At 47.3% G+C, this 19,228-nt stretch overlaps 1 protein-coding gene and 1 pseudogene across 2 annotated transcripts in view; both read left to right on the forward strand.

Annotated features, from left to right (window-relative positions):
• The first annotated feature begins 300 nt into the window (after window positions 1–300).
• On the forward strand, window positions 301–1,918 carry LOC118005768 (annotated as a pseudogene).
• Window positions 1,919–16,634: 14,716 nt separating this feature from the next.
• Window positions 16,635–19,228, forward strand: part of IP6K2 (inositol hexakisphosphate kinase 2) — a 29,731-nt gene continuing 27,137 nt past the window's right edge. Inside the window, exon 1 of one of the 2 annotated variants that reach the window (XM_034997967.1) lies at window positions 16,635–16,719. The gene's annotated coding sequence lies outside the window, so the exon portion shown is untranslated. Of the gene's footprint in view, window positions 16,797–19,228 lie in introns of both variants that reach the window. The other variant, XM_034997968.1, reaches the window with a different exon arrangement.

Genomic DNA, 19,228 nt, shown 5'->3' on the forward strand with positions numbered 1-19,228 from the left:
GAAAATTAGGAGGCCTGGGTATATGTATTAGGGTTCTCCAGTAAGAACCAATAAGGAGTGTGTGTGTGTGTGTGTGTGTGTGTGTAGAGATTTATTATAAGGAATTGGCTTATGCAATTATGGAGGCAGGCAGGTCTCATCTGCAGGATGAGTTGGCAAACTGTAGACCAAGGAAAGCTGATGATTTCATTCCAGTCTGAGTCTGGAATGGTTCTTATGGTTCTCAACCCTTAAGAGCTGATAGAGTAGTTCCTTGTAGAAGGTTAGCAGGCTGGAAACCCAGGAAGAGCCAATGCCCCAGTTTGGAGGCAGTCAGGCAGGAAAATTCTCTTACTTGAGAAAGAGTCCTTTTGTTATATTTGGGCCTTCAACTGATTAGATGAGGCCCACCCACAATGGGAGAAGGCAATGTGCTTTACTCAGTCTACTGATTTAAATGTTGATCTCATTCCAGAACACCCTTACAGAAACTCCCAGAACAATGGTTGACCAAATATCAGTGCCCCATGGCCCAGTCAAGTTGACACATAAAATTAACTATCATAGGGGCACTCAGTCGGGTAAGCCTCTGACTCTTGATCTCAGCTCAGGTCTTGATCTCAGGGTCATGAGACTGGGCATGGAGTCTACTTAAAAAAAATTTGGGCTTCCTCAACATGGCAGCACCCTTGTCAGTGGAGGTGGAGTTCGGAGGTGGTGCGGAGCTCCTTTTCAACGGCGTAAAGAAACATCAGGTCACCTTACCTGGACAGGAGGAGCCCTGGAACATCGGGAACCTCCTTGTCTGGATCAAGAAGAATTTGCTTTAAGAGCGGCCAGAGTTGTTCATCCAGGGAGACAGCGTGTGCCCAGGAATGGGAACTGCTGGGCGAGCTGGACTACCAGCTGCAGGACCAGGACAGCATCCTCTTCATATCCACGCTGCATGGAGGCTGAGGGCCCTGCTCTGGGCCCAGGTTCCCTTGGGGTGGGGAGAAGAGCACAATCAGACATCCCCTGGGGCCCTGCTTCCAGGTCTCCCTGTTCCCTTTGGCCGCTTTCTTCCCTGCTCTGTCCCCCAAGCTCCCTCCAGGCAGGGAAAAGAGGCCAGGTGCTAAAAATGAGCCTTTCTCAGGCACGTGAGTAGGGTTGGGCAGGCTCAGCCCAGCCTCTCGCCCCAGCAGCTGAGGTAGGGGAAGGTGCTCCTCTGGTTTGTCACAACAGGAGGGGGCTCCCTGGCCAGGTGACCCAGCTGCCTTCCACTCCTTGTGTCTCAGTCTAAACACCAAGTGACCACTGACGAGGAACTCCAGCTCCCGGGCTGTAGTGTCTTCGTGGGGAAGATGAATGGACCGGAATAGCTGATAGGAGGCCCCTCCCTTCTCTTAAGATGGGAGGAGTCTCTGCCTCAGTTTCCCCATCTAGACAGCAAAGGGCTCTGGCTGTCCCCCACTGATATCATTATGAAACCCCAGCTGGGGTCCCCTATTCAGTGCTGACTCCCCCCTCCCAGCAGCTGCTCTTCCAACCACACCTCTCCTCCTGCTCCCCCATCCCCAGCCCTTGACCCTGGCTGGCCTTCCCCCCCACAGGCCACCAGATGGGCTCCTAAGACCCTCCCCAGCAAAAGGCTGCCTGCAGCTCATTCTGGAGAGAGAAAGAGGAGCAGGCAGAAGCTTGGACTGGCACATAGAGGCGTGGGGGGTCAGAGTGCCTCAGTTTCTTCCTCAACAGCAGCTGAATGTTTATAAGTATCTGAAAGCAGGCATGATCCTTGATGGCACAAATGTAGACTTTATCTCCCTTTCTACCTCCTGCAGGAAGGAGGATGGGGGCAGGCAACACCTGGTAAGCAGGATGGTTTGCCCCTCCTCCCTTCATCCCTTCTGGAAGTCTTGGGGCCTCAATGCCTGCAACAGCTGGCCTTGGGCAAATAAAAGACGAGGTTGTTTACTAAAAAAAATAAAAATAAAAATAAAAATAAATTAAAATAAAAAAATTTAGGGGCGCCTGGGTGATTCCGTTGGTTAATCAGTATGACTCTTGATTTTGGCTCAGTTCATGATCTCAGGGTCATGAGACCGCGTCCCACCCAATATGGAGCCTGCCTAGCATTCTCTCTCTCTCCCTCGCCCTCTGCCCCACCCCCACTCACATGCTCTCTCTCTAAAATAAATTCTTTAAAAACAAAGTAAACTTAAAATTTTCTTATATTTTAAATATTTTTAAAAAATTAACTATGGCAGCATGGTATTTGAGTTGTTGGGGATGCTGTGGAAGGGCATCAAGTATATCCCTTGCCAGGGAAGATAAAGTCACCAATGAAGCCCAGCGGACAACATCTCCTGTCTGACAATATTACTTCTACCATTTCCTTCTCGGTAACATAGCTATAAGGAGAACAAGCAATGATTCCGTGATAACCCAGTACGCCTACAATTTCTTTCCAAGTAACCAAAAGAAGCTGCTCAACAAAATCATGTTCCAGTTTGATTTTACCTTTACCTGGCAGTACAAAAGGGTCAAATAGGGGCTCCTGGGTGGCTCAGTCGTTGGGTGTCTGCCTTCGGCTCAGGTCATGATCCCAGGGTCCTGGGATCGAGCCCCGCATCAGGCTCCCTGCTCGGCGGGAAGCCTGCTTCTCCCTCTCCCACTCCCCCTGCTTGTGTTCCCCCTCTCGCTGTCTCTCTCTCTGTCAAATAAATAAATAAAATCTTAAAAAAAAAAAAAGGGTCAAATAGCGGGTAAACATTCGAGATAGCCCACCGAGCTCAAGAAACCAGTAGCACTGAGCTGTCTCAAAGCCAAACTGGCCTTGTTTCAAGGCTTTAAAAATTAAATATGGCTTGGCTTCTGTGGTTTTAGTGGTGGTATCGCTATGAACAGTTAAGAAGTGCCAGGACAACAATGAGAGCATATTGTCCACAGTCTCAGCCTTGAAGGGTGCACGTGACATGAGGACTTTGCTTTCTTGTATGTTCTGTACTTACCACAGGTACCTGAATATATCCTCAGTGATCTTAGTGCATCCATTTTATAACATCAGAATTAAAACAGTTTATTTCCTGTGATTAAGGAATCTGTGTTTGTTTCACAAGGCCTCATGTTAAGTATGAATTTTGCTTCCTTTACCCATACCCATCCTCTCTGTGGACAAATGCCCCATCACACAAGATGGCACAGATACTGTTACCTGATTATTTGGGGATATGCAGATAAAATGCAGCATGTTGACCAGGAACTTACCGAATAATGACTTGTGAATTTAGATGAGTATTACCCAAGTTCTGAATTAGAATATCAGAAATTAAGTCTAACTCATCTTATTCATTCATTGAGCAAAATTTTTTTAAGGATTTTTATTTATTTGAGAGAGCGAGAGAGCAAGCACGAGTAGGGGGAGGGAGGGGCAGAGGGAGAAGCAGTCTCTCCTCTGAGCAGGGAGCCCAACGCGGGGCTCGATCCTGGGACTACAGAATCATGACCTGAGCCGAAGGCAGACGCTTAACCAACTGAGCCACCCAGGCACCCCTCACTGAACAAATTTTGATGACCTGCTGTGGACATTTCCTGACACTGTTTTTTTGTTTTGTTTTAAAGATTTTATTTATTTGAGATAGGGAGTGAGAAAGAGCAGGAGCAGGGGGGCAGAGGGAGAGGAAGAAGGAGAAGCAGGATCCCCCCTGAGCAGGGAGCCCAACATGGGGCTCGATCCCAGGACCCTGGGATCATGACCTGAGCCACCCAGGCACCCCATGATACTGTTTAAACCCCAGGAATTATCAAGAACGATACTGAGGTCCACCTGGGCATTCTGGACCTTACTTCCGTTGATGATAGAGCTTATCCTCCATGTTTCTGGACTCACATAGACAGCAGCCCTGGTCTCCTATTTCAAGGATGATCATGCTCCCAATGCCTTATTGTTGCCCTTGGTCATGCTGCCCTTCTCCTTCAGAGCTGCCAGTGCCTCTTCGTAAAGTGAGTGGTTTGGACACACAGCACGCACTGTCCCTCCCTGCCCCAGCCTACATCACACAATTCTGGTTACACAAGCATCTGGGGCACTATAAAGGGAGAAAGACTAGAGTTGAGGTTTGAAGGAGACTCTCTCCAGGTAGGGACGTCTCAGAAATTGTCACCTTCATCCTAGTCATCCTAAACATCATGATGAAACTTGGCCAGAGATGGGTATTGAGTCTAGGTTACATTTTGTGACGTCATGGGCTCAAAAATCAAACTTTTCTCAAAGTTTGTCTCTTCTGTGTGACGTTTCTACCCCTTCCTCTTTGACTTTTCCCAACCAAAATTCTTGATCCTGTGAGCACTACTTTCTCTTCTATAAAATCAGTTAACTGGGGGCGCCTGGGTGGCTCAGTTGTTAAGTGTCTGCCTTCAGCTCAGGTCATGATCCCAGGGTCCTGGGATCGAGCCCCGCATAGGGCTCCCTGCTTGGCGGGAAGCCTGCTTCTCCTTCTCCCACTCCACCTGCTTGTGTTCCCTCTCTCGCTGTCTCTCTCTCCATCAAATAAATAAATAAATTAATTAATTAAAAAAAAAAACAACCCAGTTAACTGGCTTGTCTTTTTTTTTTTTTTTTAAGATTTTTTATTATTTATTTATTTGGGACAGAGAGAATGAGATACAAAGAGCACGAGAGGGAGGAGGGTCAGAGGGAGAAGCAGACTCCCTGCCGAGCAGGGAGCCCGATGCGGACTCGATCCCGGGACTCCAGGATCATGACCTGAGCCGAAGGCAGTCGCTTAACCAACTGAGCCACCCAGGCGCCCTGGCTTGTCTTTTTTTTTTTAAGATTTCATTTATGTATTTGTGAGAGAGAGAGCACAAGCTGGGAAGGGGCAGAGAGAGAGGGAGAAGCAGGCTCCTGGCTGAGCAGGAAGCCTGACGTGGAGCTTGATCCCAGGACCCTGGGACCATGACCTGAGCTGAAGGCAGACGCCTAATCGCCTGAGCCACCCAGGCACCCCAAATGGCTTGTCTCTAAGTACATAAAGTCAAGCAGTGCCCAGCCCATTTGTAGACTGAAGGGCAGGAGGCTGGCCAGGCTGGAATGTGAAACCAAAGGAGCTACCCCAGTCACTAGGAAAGCCAGCAGGACCTGACCCCACCAATCAGTCCAACCTGACAGGCAGAAGAATGGGCATTGGGTGGTCAGCTCTTGGGGTACACAGTTGAAATAGTACCAGCCAAATCTCCGTGGCCTTCTTGGCCATCGGCCCACCACTTCCTCCCTCTGCAGAATTGCACTGAGCCAAGGGTCACAAGTCACTGTGTATGCTGCTGGAAGCCAGGATCCAGCAATCTCCTTCCTGGCCAGGTCCTCCAGCTCCCAGAATGAGGAAGCAGGGGTATACAGTTGGTTTTTTCTTAGTAAACTGGTAAAAAGGAAGAGCTAAAGTCTAGACCCACCAGATAAGCAAAACAGCACTTTCCAGCATAACATCCAAGCATAGTTAAACTGGACATTTTCTTTTTCTTCTTTTCCCCTTATTTATTTATTTTTTAAAAAATTTTATTTACTGGGGCGCCTGGGTGGCTCAGTCGTTAAGCGTCTGCCTTCGGCTCAGGTCATGGTCCCAGGGTCCTGGGATCGAGCCCCGCATCGGGCTCCCTGCTCCGCGGGAAGCCTGCTTCTCCCTCTCCCACTCCCCCTGCTTGTGTTCCCTCTCTCGCTATGTCTCTCTCTGTCAAATAAATAAATAAAATCTTTAAAAAAAAAAATTAAAAAAAAATTTTATTTACTGGTGAGAGAGCAGAGCAAGAGAGAGAGAGCACAAGCGGGGTAGGGGAGAGGGAGAGGGAGAAGCAGACTCCCCACTGAGCAGAGAGCCCAACTTGGGGCTCGATCCCAGGACCCTGGGATCATGACCTGAGCCGAAGGCAGACCCTTAACTGACTAAGCCACCCAGGTGCCCCCAAACTGGACATTTTCATTCTGAAAAAGAAAGGCCTAGGCATGCAGGGACACCTGCCGCACACTCTCCCATGCCTGTCACAAGCCCAGCCTGGGCAGCTGGAGGATTGGGGGACCTGAAGCTGAGGCTTGGATCTGCAGGGCGGTCAGGGCAGAGGCCTTTGGGGCAGAGGTACATCAACTCCCGACAAGTTGGAACAGCACATGAGCCACGTTGGACTCCTGGCGTCCTGTCCTAGAGCCCCATGGCCAGGATGAGAAATGAGGCTGCACACAGGCTCATATGACCCCAGATGAGGGGCAGCGTTGGCGGCTCTGGAAGGCAGACTGCTTTCAAACCAAGACAGAGCTGGGCCACAGAAAGCATGTGACCCCCAGACCCCCACGTCAGGACACTGCCCCTACCTCAGAACTCAAGATGGTTCCACTGGGCTGGCAGCTCTGGGCTGAGGCTGGTGAGATGAGAATGAGTTGGAGACCCTCCAGTACCTTGGCTTGCTCCTCTGTAAAGAAGAGCAAGGAGAGAATCTCAAACTGACTCCCCGCTGAGTGCAGAGCCCTACCCAGGGATTCTCTCATTCTCTGTCTCTCATTCTCTCTCTCTCAAATAAATAAATAAAATCTTTAAAAAAAAGAAGGAAGCAGGCTTATGGGAGGGCGTCCACTCCGGTGCCCTTGGCTTTGCCCATGTGCGTTGGCCCAGTGGAGTTCCAGTCCAGCCCTTCACCTGCCTGGGCTGGGCCAAGGCCCAACCACGGGAGGAGGCTGGGGTTCCGTGGCTGGTATGGTCTCTCCCCTTATGCTCACTTTAAGCTGGGCATCCCTGGCTCATAGCAAAAGCAGGCCCCACTCTGTGACAGAGAACTGGCCTCACAACTGAAAACCTATGTGAGTTATTCTCAGACCTGGTAAACGGATAAAGCTAGTTTTATGCCCCAGGAGGGCTAGCTTTGCACCTGGGAACTGGTCCAGGGCCAGGTTTACAGAGTGAGGCAAAGGTCCATGGAGTGTGCCAGAGCGGGGCTCACGGAGACCAGGCAGGCTTCCAGCACGATGGGAATTTCTCAGTGTCCTTCTGGGCTCTCCGCGTCCTGGACGCAGTGGGGACAGGGTGTGCGTCCAGAACGATGTGCTGGGAGCCGCCTCCACCCTGGCCCTGTGGGATCCTTTTCTTGGTGATTTTCCTGCCTTTGTTCTGTAACAACAACAAATCAGGAATGACTTGCAACCAGCCCCTCCCCATGTGGCCCACTTTCCAGGGCTGTGGATTCAGGGGAAGGTCTTGGGTGGTGGGGGACCTGGGTCCTGCCCTGTCCTGGTGGGAACATTGTGTTCTGGACTGGGAACTGCCCATCAACCCTTGGGAGCCGTGGGCCCGAGGGGGTGGAGTGGAGCGAGAAAGGCCAGCTTGATTTAAGAAACAGGCAGGGAAGGGGTTTCTGATAAATCAGTAAGCCCAGGACAGCTCTGCCCATGCACGCCCTCCCGAACCTACTCCTGGCCCCGGCCCTGGCAGAGAGGAGCTCTTCCTTCCTCAATCCCAGGCCAGGGCTGTGTGGGAGGATCGAAGGGATCCCCAACGGGGAATCTTCAGCACAGAAAGGCTGCCTCCACCTTCTGGTCCAACTCTCACTCCCTCCACTTTTGGACAACCTCTTCATCCTGGCTGATGCCTGCCTGGGGCCTGGCTACTTACATCTCTGAGGCGAGGTCTCTGCTCAGCACCTCCCGCCACCCCTCATCTGCAGGCCCCTTGCAATGCTTGCTGCCCGGCGCTTGGCCGATCCTCTAACCTTTTGTACCTCAGCCTCCCTCAGCGATGGCCTCACCTCATCAAAACAGAAACATGGGCCAGAAGCCCCGGGCTCCTCCTCTGCTCCCCGTGTCCCCCTGTAATTCTTGGCCCACTGTTCTCCTTTCATGGCAAAAGCCTTGAGACTTCCCCGCAGTTGCCTCCTCGCCTCCCGTTCTGGCCGCAGCTCAGCCCTGCGGTCCTTGGGGACAGCTGAAGTCACCATGGTGGACTCCTCTCTCCGCTTCAAGGACCACCTTCTCAGGAACATCTAGTTCTCCGGGTTTCCTTCTCAGCTCTGTTGCCAGCTTTAACCCAGATTACAGTTAAATGCTGGAGCGTCCCAGGGCTCCACTTGGCTCCCCACCCTGGGAGATTTGTCAGAAGCATGGCTTTGGGTGTTCTCTCCACGCTGCTCCCTCCAGGTTTATACCTCCATCCGGGACCCTGCGCTGGGCCGAGGGTCCAGTGGTCCGGGCTGGGATTCCTCTCCCATCTCTTCACTCCACCCACTGGGAACCTTCTGCGAAGTTTGCTCCGCTTTTGTTTTGTTTTGTTTGTAATTTAAAATTTTTTTCAAAGTGTGGAATATAATGAATACAGAAAGATGCACAAAACAAAGACATTCTGCTCGATGATTTCTCACAGGCCGAACACTCACAAAACACAGCCCAGGTGAAGGACACTGTTGACGCCCTGCGGTGCCTCTGGGTTTCTGCAGCGGGTCCTCCCCGCCGTCCTGAGTTCTAAGGTTCTAAGGTAAGTTTCTTGATCGTCACCACCTAAACACGCCTCTTTGAAAAACCACTTCCTTGGGGCACCTGGCTGGCTCAGTTGGTGGAGCCTGTGACTCTTGATCTGAAGGTTAGGAGTTCAAGCCCCACACTGGGTGTAGAGCGGACTTAAAAACAGCAACACAGCAACAGATAATAGATAGGGAACCACTTTCTTCATACAGTGATATAAACACCTGTAATTCAATGCATAAGGGAGAATCATCCTAACTTCTGGGTTTTAGCACAATCTTTATCTTTATCTTTTCCTCTTTTGTTTACCCCTGCCTCTCCCTTTTATCACCATCGCTCTCTGGAAAACCATCGTTATAAGATACATATTCCCTGGGGCACCTGGGTGGCTCATTCCATTAAGTGTCCGACTCTTGGTTTGGCTCAGGTCATAATCTCAGGGTCTTGGGATCAATCCCTGGGTAGGGCTCTGCACTCAGCGGGGAGTCAGTTTGAGATTCTCTCCTTCTCCCTCTGCCTCTCTGCCCCTCTCTAAAATAAATAAACAAAATCTTTTTTAAAAAAAGATACATGTTCCTATGTTTCTCCTTGCTTACATAATCGTTATATATATATTATATCCCATATATATATCGCATCCCTAACCCCTGTGTCGTTCAAGGGATATATATATATATATAACCCCTGTGTCATTCAATATATATAACCCCTCTGGGGCTATATGTGTGTGTGTGTGTGTATATATATATAGGGATATATATATAATAATATAGCCCTTGAATGACACAGGGGTTAGGGATGTGAACCCTCTGCACAGTCTAAAATCCATGTATAACTTTTGACTCCTCAAAAACATAATAGCCTGGGGGCGCCTGGGTGGCTCAGTCGTTAAGCGTCTGCCTTCAGCTCAGGTCATGATCCCAGGGTCCTGGGATCGAGCCCCCATCGGGCTCCCTGCTTGGCGGGAAGCCTGCTCCTCTCTCTCCCACTCCCCCTGCTTGTGTTCCCTCTCTCGCTGTGTCTCTCTCTGTCAAATAAATAAATAAAAAATCTTAAAAAAAAAAAAAAAACCGTAATAGCCTGCTGTTGATTGGAAGTCTTACCAATAACATAAACAGTCGATTAACCTGTTCTGTATGTTATATGTATTATATACTGTATTCTTACAATAAAGTAAGCTAGAGAGGAAAGAAAATCATAAGGAAGAGAAAATCCATACACAGTACTGTATTTATGGGGAAATATGCAAATAAGTGGAGTTCAAACCCATGTTGTACAAGGTATCAAATGTGGTTTTTCTTTGTTGTACACATGAGATCATTTTGTACACACTTTTCTGCATCTTTCTCACTCGTCTCAACTTGTTGCAGGCACTCCAGTTCAGGTGGTGGTATTCCAATTCCTCCTTTTCGATGGTGACATAAAACCTGTCCCCCAATTTTTTGGTCCTCCTCCCACAAAAGGTGGAGTCTAATTTCCCTCTCCTTGAACATACATCCCGGCCTCAGTGACTTTGCTTCTAATGACAGAATGAGGCAGAAATGACGCTGTGACTTCGGAGTCTGGGTTAGAAAGGTAATACAGCTTCCAACCTGCCTTCCTCTCGCTTGAGACAATCATCCTTGGAACCTTGCCACCATGTTGTGAGGAAGCCCAGGGCACATGGAGGCCAATGTGTGTGTTCCTGCCTCAGCTGACAGCCAGCATTAAACATGCGTCAAGTGAGGGATCTTGGGGCGCCTGGGTGGCTCAGTCATTAAGCGTCTGCCTTCGGCTCAGGTCGTGATCCCAGCGTCCTGGGATCGAGCCCCACATTGGGCTCCTTGCTCAGCGGGAAGCCTGCTTCTCCCTCTCCCCCTCCCCCTGCTTGTGTTCCCTCTCTCGCTGTGTCTCTCTCTTCAAATAAATAAATAAAATCTTTAAAAAAAAAAAAAAAAGTGAGGGATCTTCCCATGATCGCAGCCCCAGCTTTCAAGTTGCCCAGATGGATGCAGCAAAGAATCTTGATGCAACCCCTGAATCTTGCTCAAATGGCACATTTGTGAGCAAAATAAATGTTACTGTTTTAAGCCACTAAATTGAGGTAATTTTTTTACACAGCATAATAGCCAGAACAGTGTGGACGTACCAGAATGTCTCTAACCTGGGCCTTGTGGATGGGCCATCACTTTGCAATTTTTTTCCCCACTATACGTGATGTAGGAATAAATATCCCTGACCATATAGCTCACATCCAGTGCTCTTATTTCTATAGGTGAGAATCCAAAGTTTGGGACTATAGGGTCCAAAAGTATATGCATTTTTATTATACTGGAGTTTGCCAAATTGCTTTCCAAAAAAGCTGTAACCAATCTTACCTTTGTCAATAATGTTTTGTTTTAATGTTTAATGTTTTCCTTACATCCTGGAAAGCAAGATTTGGTACAGCTCTTTTTAACATTTGCTGGTCTACTAAATATAAAGTGACAGCTCATTTCTCTTTAAAAAAAAAATTAATAGTAAAAAAAAATTAATAGTTTTTTAAAAGAAGAGTGGTTTTAGGTTCACAGCATAATTGAGTGGAAAGCATAGAGCGTTCCCATATATCCCCTCCCTGCCTCAACACGCAGCCTCCCTCACCATCCCATATCAGTGTGGTATGTTTGTTATAATCAGTGAACCAATGTTGACCCATTATAAACCAAAGTCCAGAGTTTACCCAGAGTTCATTCTTTTTGTTGTACATTCTATGGGTTTTGACAAATGTATAATGACATATATCCACCATTAGAGTATTATATAGAACAGTTTCACTACCCTAAAAAATCCTCTGTGTTCCACCTATTCATCTCTCTTCCTCAAATCCCTGGCAATCACTCACCTTTTTACTCTCTCCATAGTTTTGCCATTGTTACATTTTCACTCTGATTTGCATCCCTTGCCTTCTGATATACTTGACCATTTTTTCATGTTGTGAGGTTCTGTTGGTTGCCTCCCAATCCTTTTTCTTCTTCATCTTTGCTAATAAACCCAGATTTTGTCCAGGATGGCAAGTGTCCAGTCTCAAGTGATGTATGAATCCTGACCGCATTCCCTCTCAGACTTCTAGTATGATTTCCTATAGGAAATTTCCCACTCAGTACAATTCCTATACCTTTCATAATAAATTCTTCCCAAATATTTTATAGTCCTGTTATTGTTAATTGAATATTTTTCTCATTTTTATTGATTTCTAGGGGGCTATTTGTAGTAAATTAAAAAAAGAATTTAAGTAGGCTCCACACCCAGTGTGGAACCCAACGTGGGACTTGAACTCATGACCCTGAAATCAAGACCTGAGCTGAGATCAAGTCAGATGCTCAACTGATTGAGTCCCCCAGGCACCCCTGTAGTAAATTTTTATTTTTATTTTTTTTAATTAATTTATTTATTTGAGACAGAGAAAGCACAAGTGGGAGGGGCAGAGGGAGAGGGAGAGAGAATCCCAAGCAGACTCCATATGGAGCACAGAGCCCGATGTGGGGCTTGATCTCATGACCCTAAGATCACAACCTGAGCTGAGATTGAGTCAGATGCTTAACCAACTGTGCCAGGCACCCCTATAGTGAATTTTTAATATATTTTCTTGTATTTATCACTTAACATTTTCTCTTATTAATTGTAGTTTTCAAGAAAGTCCTTTGGATTTTCTAGATTTCCATTCATTACATTAAAAAGATAATGCAATCTTGGTCTTTTCAGTATTTATAACATTTTATTTTCTTGTCTTATTACATTTGCTAGAACTCTAAAGCATTGTGTAATGATACTAGTGTTAATACCAATCCTGTCTAGCTCCTGATTGAAACAAAAAGTGGTTTTAATATCTGGTGTATGTTGCCCTATGATTATTTTACATTTTTTATTTTTTTCATGAACTGTGCCTTTTGTTAGATAATGACCCTCTTTATTTTTCTCAATGCCTATCACCTTAAATCCTACCTTCTCTGGTGTCATGTAGCTACTCCTGCTGTCTTCTAGTTTGTGCTGGCCTGATCTTTCTCTCTGCCAACTCCTTATTTTCAGTCTTTTTTTCCTTTTCTTGTGGTTTCATGTATCTTTGTTATAAACAGTATGTATCTTTTTTTTTATCTTTCTAACCCAGTCTCTAGGTTTTTAATGGGGGATCAGGGTATCCTTATTTAGTATGACAAAAATGTTTGCCATTCCATAATTCTTTTATGTTTATTATTTTTTACTTTGTGATTTTATCTTTTTATCCAATTGAACTATATGAAACTACCAACTACCTACTTTCCCCTTTTCTCTCTCTAAGATGTCATTCATTTCATTTTTTCCCTTGTTAATTTGGAAATTCTACATACTTTTTTCCATTCCATTAATGGCTACCTCCCCCCTCCAGGCATGAGGACTGACCCTTTACTGTGTATAGGTAGCAGATAATTTACCTATGTTATGGGGGAGAGTTTAAGGCCATTGGCCCTTCCTCCTTGGCAGGTAACTTGTTCTATCTGTGAGTCTGTACAATGTTCTCTTTCTCCTTGGAGTTTAAGAATTTACTATCATCTTTCCATTCCATACTGCCTGGGAATGAGGTCAGTACGTCCCATCTGCAGACACAGGTTTTTCTTCATGTCAGAAAAGTTTTCTTCTGTAATTCATTTGCTTCATGCCTCTATTTCATCCATCCCCATTTCTCCCTTTGGAACTCCTGGTTGCACATCAGGATTCCTGGATTTGGTCTCCAGATCTCTGGTCTTTCCTTCATGTCTTTGAGCTTTCCATTGAGCTCTGAGCTATTTCTTCCATTAGACCCAAGCACCTTCTTCATATTCCTCCAACATGTCAAACTTGCTCTGTCCTTGGGGTCTTTGCACTTGCTATGCTTTCTTTCAGGAATGGCTTCTCTTAGATCTTTCCCTGCTCAGCCATGCCTCTAGGTTCATCTTAGCTCAGATGTCCCCTTCTCAGATAAACCTTTCCTGCTGCCTTGGATGTAAACAACATACTCTGCACATCATCCTGGTTCCTTTTCTCCATTATTCACACTGCCCATAATTAAGGTTTTTTTAAAAAAGATTTTTATTTAGGGTGCCTTGGTGGCTCAGTGGTTAAGCAACTGCCTTTGGCTCAGATCCCAGAGTCCCCATCGGGCTCCCTGCTCGGCAGGGTGTCTACTTCTCCCTCTGACCCTCTCCCCTCTCATGCTCTCTCTCTTTCTCTCTCAAATAAATAAATAAAATCTTAAAAAAAAATTTTTTTTATTTATTTGAGAGAGAGAGAAAGAGAGAGCACTAGTGGGGGGGTGGGGCAGAGGGAGAGGGAGAAGCAGACTCCTTGCTGAGCAGGGAGCTCTAAGCAGGGCCCAATCCCAGGACCTTGAGATCATGACCTGAGCCGAAGGCAGACATTTAACTGTCTAAGCCACCCAGGTGCCCCTTAAGTTGTTTATTTTACTGTTATATTCATCCTTTACTTCCCCACACTCCTCACTGTGGGGCAAGGACTCTATAAATCATTCAAATTCTTGCTGTGTCCATTCTTGCTATGTACCCAGTGTCTAGCACAGGTCAGTAGTTATGGAAGAAATATAAGAGTGAATTAATGTCTTCCCCAGGGAGACCCTGCCCTCTCCAGTCTCAACCCCACACATAGGAGTATTGGAATGGGAGAGTGGGTGGGCAGAGGAAGGCAGGGCAGTACTTACCTATGAGGGTTTGAATGACTGGTGCCTCTTGGGTTCTTTTTATTCTGTGGTTACAGACAGGGAACAGGAGCAGAAGCTGGGTTGGGCTTCCTAGCAATCCTGCTGGGTGTGGGGGGCTTTGGGCCTGACCCAGGGCTAACCTTGATCCGGGATACTCTCATTCTGCCCCAATCTTCCACTGTCCCATTTTAATTTTTTTCCATAGCCCTTATCACTTAATACCATATGGAATCCTTCTTATTCAGTCAGCCAGCAGGTATTTCTGGAGTTTATTGGTATTTGAGGTGCTCAGGATCTATCCATGACTAAAATAGAGAGATTCTCACCTCACAGGGCTCTTACTCTAGTGGAGGAAGCCAGGCAATGCCATATAAGGATAATAAATGCCTCCATAAGAAAGGTAACTGCTATGAAAAAAAGTAGAGCAGGGTAAAGGGATAAAGGTGATCCCATGTGCTGGCTGAAAGGTTCAGGTTGCAGTCTGAAATGAGGGGCTTTGAGGGCATTAGGGTACAGTCCTTTGGAAATCCGTGGAAAGTGCATTGCAGGGATGGGAACAACTGGAGCCCAACCCCTGAGCCGGGAGAGTGCACAGGGTGTGATGTGTGAGAAACTTCAGGCTGCTGAGCAGTGGGGCTGGAGATAAACAGAGGACATGTAGTCAGAGAGGCAATGGGGAATCATAGGGTCCCTGCCAACTCTGGCTTTTCCTTGTGGAGGGGCTACTGCAGGAATCTGAGCAGGGCATGAAGGATTCTTTTTTTTTTTTTAAAAGATTTTATTTATTTATTTGACACACAGAGAGAGGGAACACAAGCAGGGGGAACAGCAGAGGGAGAGGGAGAAGCAGGCTTCCCGCAGAGCAAGGAGCCCGATGCGGGGCTCGATCCCAGGACCCCGGGATCATGACCTGAGCCGAAGGCAGACGCTTAACCGACTGAGCCACCCAGGCGCCCCTGAAGGATTCTGATTTAGGTATTCACAGGCTGATGTGCGGAGAATGGACTGAAGATGGCAAGGGCTGCTACAGGAGACTGGGAGGGAGGTGGCTGTGACATTGCCCTGGGGAGAGAAGGTGGTGGCTTGGACTGGGTAGAAGCCATGCACCTGGCAAAAGGTGCTCTCATTCTGGGTAAATGATGCAATGGAAGGAACAGAACTTCTTGAATGTAAGTGGGAAAGCAGTCAAGAGGGGTTTGGACTGAGCAATAGGAAGGACTACGCAGCCATCCTTTTGAGCTGGCGGAGGTGAGGTAGAGTGCATTTGGGGGATGAGCCAGAGCGAGGGTGGCACAAGTTGAGTTTGAGATGCCAAGTGGAAGTCAGCGCAGATGCCTAGTTTACAGCTGGGCATGGAGTCTGGCACTCAGTAAGTTGTCTGGACTGGACGTACACCTCTGGGAGTGATGGACGTGTAGGTGGACTTTGAAGCCATAAACCTGGATAAGGTTAGGAGAGAGAGAATGTAGAAAGAGAGAGGAGGCAAAGAGGAAGAACCAGTGAGGCGAGAAGCATGAGGGTGTAGAGGCCTGAAACACACAGGGAAGGTGCTTCCAGGAGAGGAGAGATCAGCTGGTCACAGGAAGTCTTTCCTGCCCACTCTCATAAAGGCAGCACCCCCTCCCCCCTCTTTTTAACTCTTTCTGTTCACTGCTATATTCCCAGCACAGAGTGTGGGTGCTCAATAAATACCTGTTGAATAGGTAAGCATATGCATGAATCCACACCTCTGCAAACCCCCAGTGCACATGCAGCATGGGGCTGCCATTCTGGCCTCCTTTACAGAAAGCAGAGATCAGGTAGGAGGCTCTGTCCACTCTCAGGGGCACCTCCCTCTTCCCTCGAATTTCTCACTGACATCCACTCAGGTGGGAGCTCTCCTGGCCAACGCATAGGACCCAGGACAAATGAGCCTCAGACAAGCACTGCAGTGTGGAGGTTGGTAGGACCTAGATTGGACACAGGTTCATCCACCAGTCCCCAGAAGACTGTCGACACCTCTACATCTAGTCATCTATCCACCTGTGCATATAACCACTCCTTTACTCACCGTCTACAGTCACTCTCTTGTCCATCTTTCCATCCATCCCCATCTAGTCCTCTGTCCATCCATCTGCTAGGGTGACGAAATTCCCAGTTTGCTGCAGACTGCCTCAATGTTAGCCTTGAAAAGTCCACATCCCGGGAAACCCCTCGGACTCTGGAAAAATGGGACAGTTGGTTGAGCCATCCGTTCACCCAGGGATCCCTCATTGCACCCAAAAGCCCAAAGCCCATCTGTCCACCCAACCACCCACCTGACCTCCCTGGCCATCCTCCCCCTGGAAGGCAGGCAAGGCCCCGCCCCATCCCTGGCCCCGCTCCGTGCCCCGCCCCTCCCGGAAGCCGCTGCCAGGGATCCCGGCGCCCTAGCAACAGCGCTTTTCGGGCGGCCCAGTCCACGAGCCCGGCTCCCGGTGCGAGCCAATAGCGAGGAGCTCCGGGAGCGAGGCGCGGGGGGCGGGGCTCGGCGCGGCCGCCGCCATCTTGGTGGGAGAGAAACAATAGGACGGAAGCGCCGCGGGACGGGCTGAGGCCGCAGGTAACGCCCGCCTTGTCCAGCCTATGGTTCTGCCGCCCCGGTGGATTTGGAGGAGGGTGTCTCCGGGCCTTTCGGGGGTGAGGTCTCTGGTCATTAGGGTTGTCCCCGGGTTACTTGGGGAGGGGCTCCCCTGCGATCCTGGGGGCGGGGAGATCTCCCCGGGTCTTCATGGGGCCGGATATCCCCCGCTCATTTGAGAGAGGCATTATTTCTTCAGGTTGCTGGGGGCAGAATCTCTCCCCTGATTTTGAGGGGCAGAATCTTCTCTGGTCATCGAGGGGGTCTCCCGGGTATCTTGGCGGTGCAGGATCTCCCTCCGGTCATTGAGAAGGTTTCTCCAGGTCTTTGTGGGGGAAAGATTTCCTGGGTCGTTGCTTGCCAAGACAGCGGAGTCCATGGGCTCCTGGGTTATTGGGGGGGGGTTCTCCTTGAGCCTTTGGGTGGAGGAGCCAGCCCACCGCCTCAGGTGCTGTTTACCTGGGGCCGGCAGATGTGCAGCCATTTTGAGCGTTGAATGCCAGTTGGGCCTGTCAGCGGGTGTCTGGTGAGGCGATCTGCACATCTTATTATTCAAAAAAGTCCTAAAATGGATCAGAGGACGGCTTCTTTAATAGTGGTAAGCTTCACCGTGGGTGGAGCTTTCATTTCTTTCCTATTTGCCTCCCATCCTAATGATTTGTATTAATCGGTTTCCTATGTTCCTATGTTAAGGAAGCTGCACTAGCCGAAAAATGAGTCCAAACGTTGTGAAAACAAAATGTAGAAAACAGTAAAACCTAGTGCTCTTAGATACAGGACTAGTTACTGCTTGGAATGAAACGTTTTGGTAGTAAAATTTACGTGAAACAAGAATAAAATAAAGTCTTAGGAAATAATAGTTTTAAGAAAAACTACTGAAACTTTTGAAAAGCGTTAAGAAAAATGTTCCAGTTCACCAGTTCTGTGATTTTTTTTTATAAAGCGCCATGATTACAGTAATTTGATGAACTCTAGTATTTAAAATATTTGCAGTATTTGCATTTTTAGCAGGGTTACATTTTAAGTGAACTCAGATGCTCATTTACATCGGTTGCTGCTGTGGGGTTTGCGTAATTGCATCCTGTAACCTGGTGTTAAGTATTTAAAGAGAAGTTTCAGGGTGGTGGTGGTATTGTTTTAATTTTAGCCGCTTTCAGAATTAGAAGCCAGCAAAATGAATACTTTATCATATTTCATATAAAAAGCCAGTTAAGAGGCGCCTGGGTGGCTCAGTCTGTTAAGCATCTGCTTTCGGCTCAGGTCATGATCCTGGAGTTCCTGGAACGAGCCCTGCATCATCTCATCCATTGGGCTCCCCACTCAGTGGGGAGTCTGCTTCTCCCTCTTCCTCTGCCCCTCCCCACTTGGGTTCTCTCTTTTCTCACTCACTCTTTCTCTCAAATAAATAATCGTAAAAAAAATAAGTAAAAAATAAAAAGCCAGTTGATCTCTTAATAACTTTTTCTTTGGAGAAAAAGTCAGTTGAACTGTTAACTGTTATTCCAGCTGATTTACTTGCTTTGTAACTTTTAGAGTAGAATTCACAGGAATTGTTAGAAATCAAGTGCATGAGAACCAGCACCAGAGTTGATGTAATTGTAAAAACCACTTTAGCAGATGTAATAGAATTCTTTTGTGCTTTGGAGCTTCACAAGTGACAGAGCAGTACACTGTATATCATCCCTGTGTGTGTCCGAGCAGTGGAATGTGGAAGGAAGGAAGGAGCAACTGCTGATTGAACCTTAGCTCATCTCCCTTGCAGAGGGGTGCCAGGGCCTTCTGTAAGCACTGGAGATGTCACTGGTATCTAGGCAACAGGGTTGAGCCTGAGCCCCAGAGGCCAGCTTGCTGAGGTGAAAATTTTCCATTGTTTGGTTCATAAAGAGGATGCTCTGGGGAAGAATTTTCCCTTTAAGTGAAGTTATTTTACCTAGTGAGATAATCGTCCTAACAAATTGAACACATTTTTATACAGTGGAAGGTAAGCAGATGATTTCTCTTGTGTGATTACATTTTAAAGCATGTTTTTGTTTTTTAAATAATTATATTTTTGTCTGTTTGAATACTGAGTAATAAAAGTAATAAGTAGTATGATATTTTGCAATATATTCTGGTAGCAAGAAAAGGTCCTTTTCCCCAAAAATTGAATTTACGCTTCACCTCAGAGTTTGAAGGAAAAGACAGTCTCCTAAGCTGATGAACAGTTGGTTTGGGTCTGTCATCCATCACCAGTTGGAGTTACCAACCCCTAGTTGATCTTGTTTCACTTCACTGCCTGTCTCCCCCCATCTTAAAAACAAACAAACAAAACCCGAATTTTTTAGGTGGCATAGCCCCAGGATGTATTTTTTTCCATAAGTATTTCATTGAGCTGCCCATTGTATCTACAATACCATTAGTCTGCCTAAAAACCAATGATAATACCTTTTTTTCCCACCTAAATATCTGGTTATGGTCAAATGTCTCTGATTTTCCTATAATTTTTTTTACA

Source organism: Mirounga leonina, unplaced genomic scaffold, assembly GCF_011800145.1.
Source record: "Mirounga leonina isolate KUSES-001 unplaced genomic scaffold, KU_Mleo_1.0 Mir_94, whole genome shotgun sequence".
NCBI lineage: Eukaryota > Metazoa > Chordata > Mammalia > Carnivora > Phocidae > Mirounga > Mirounga leonina.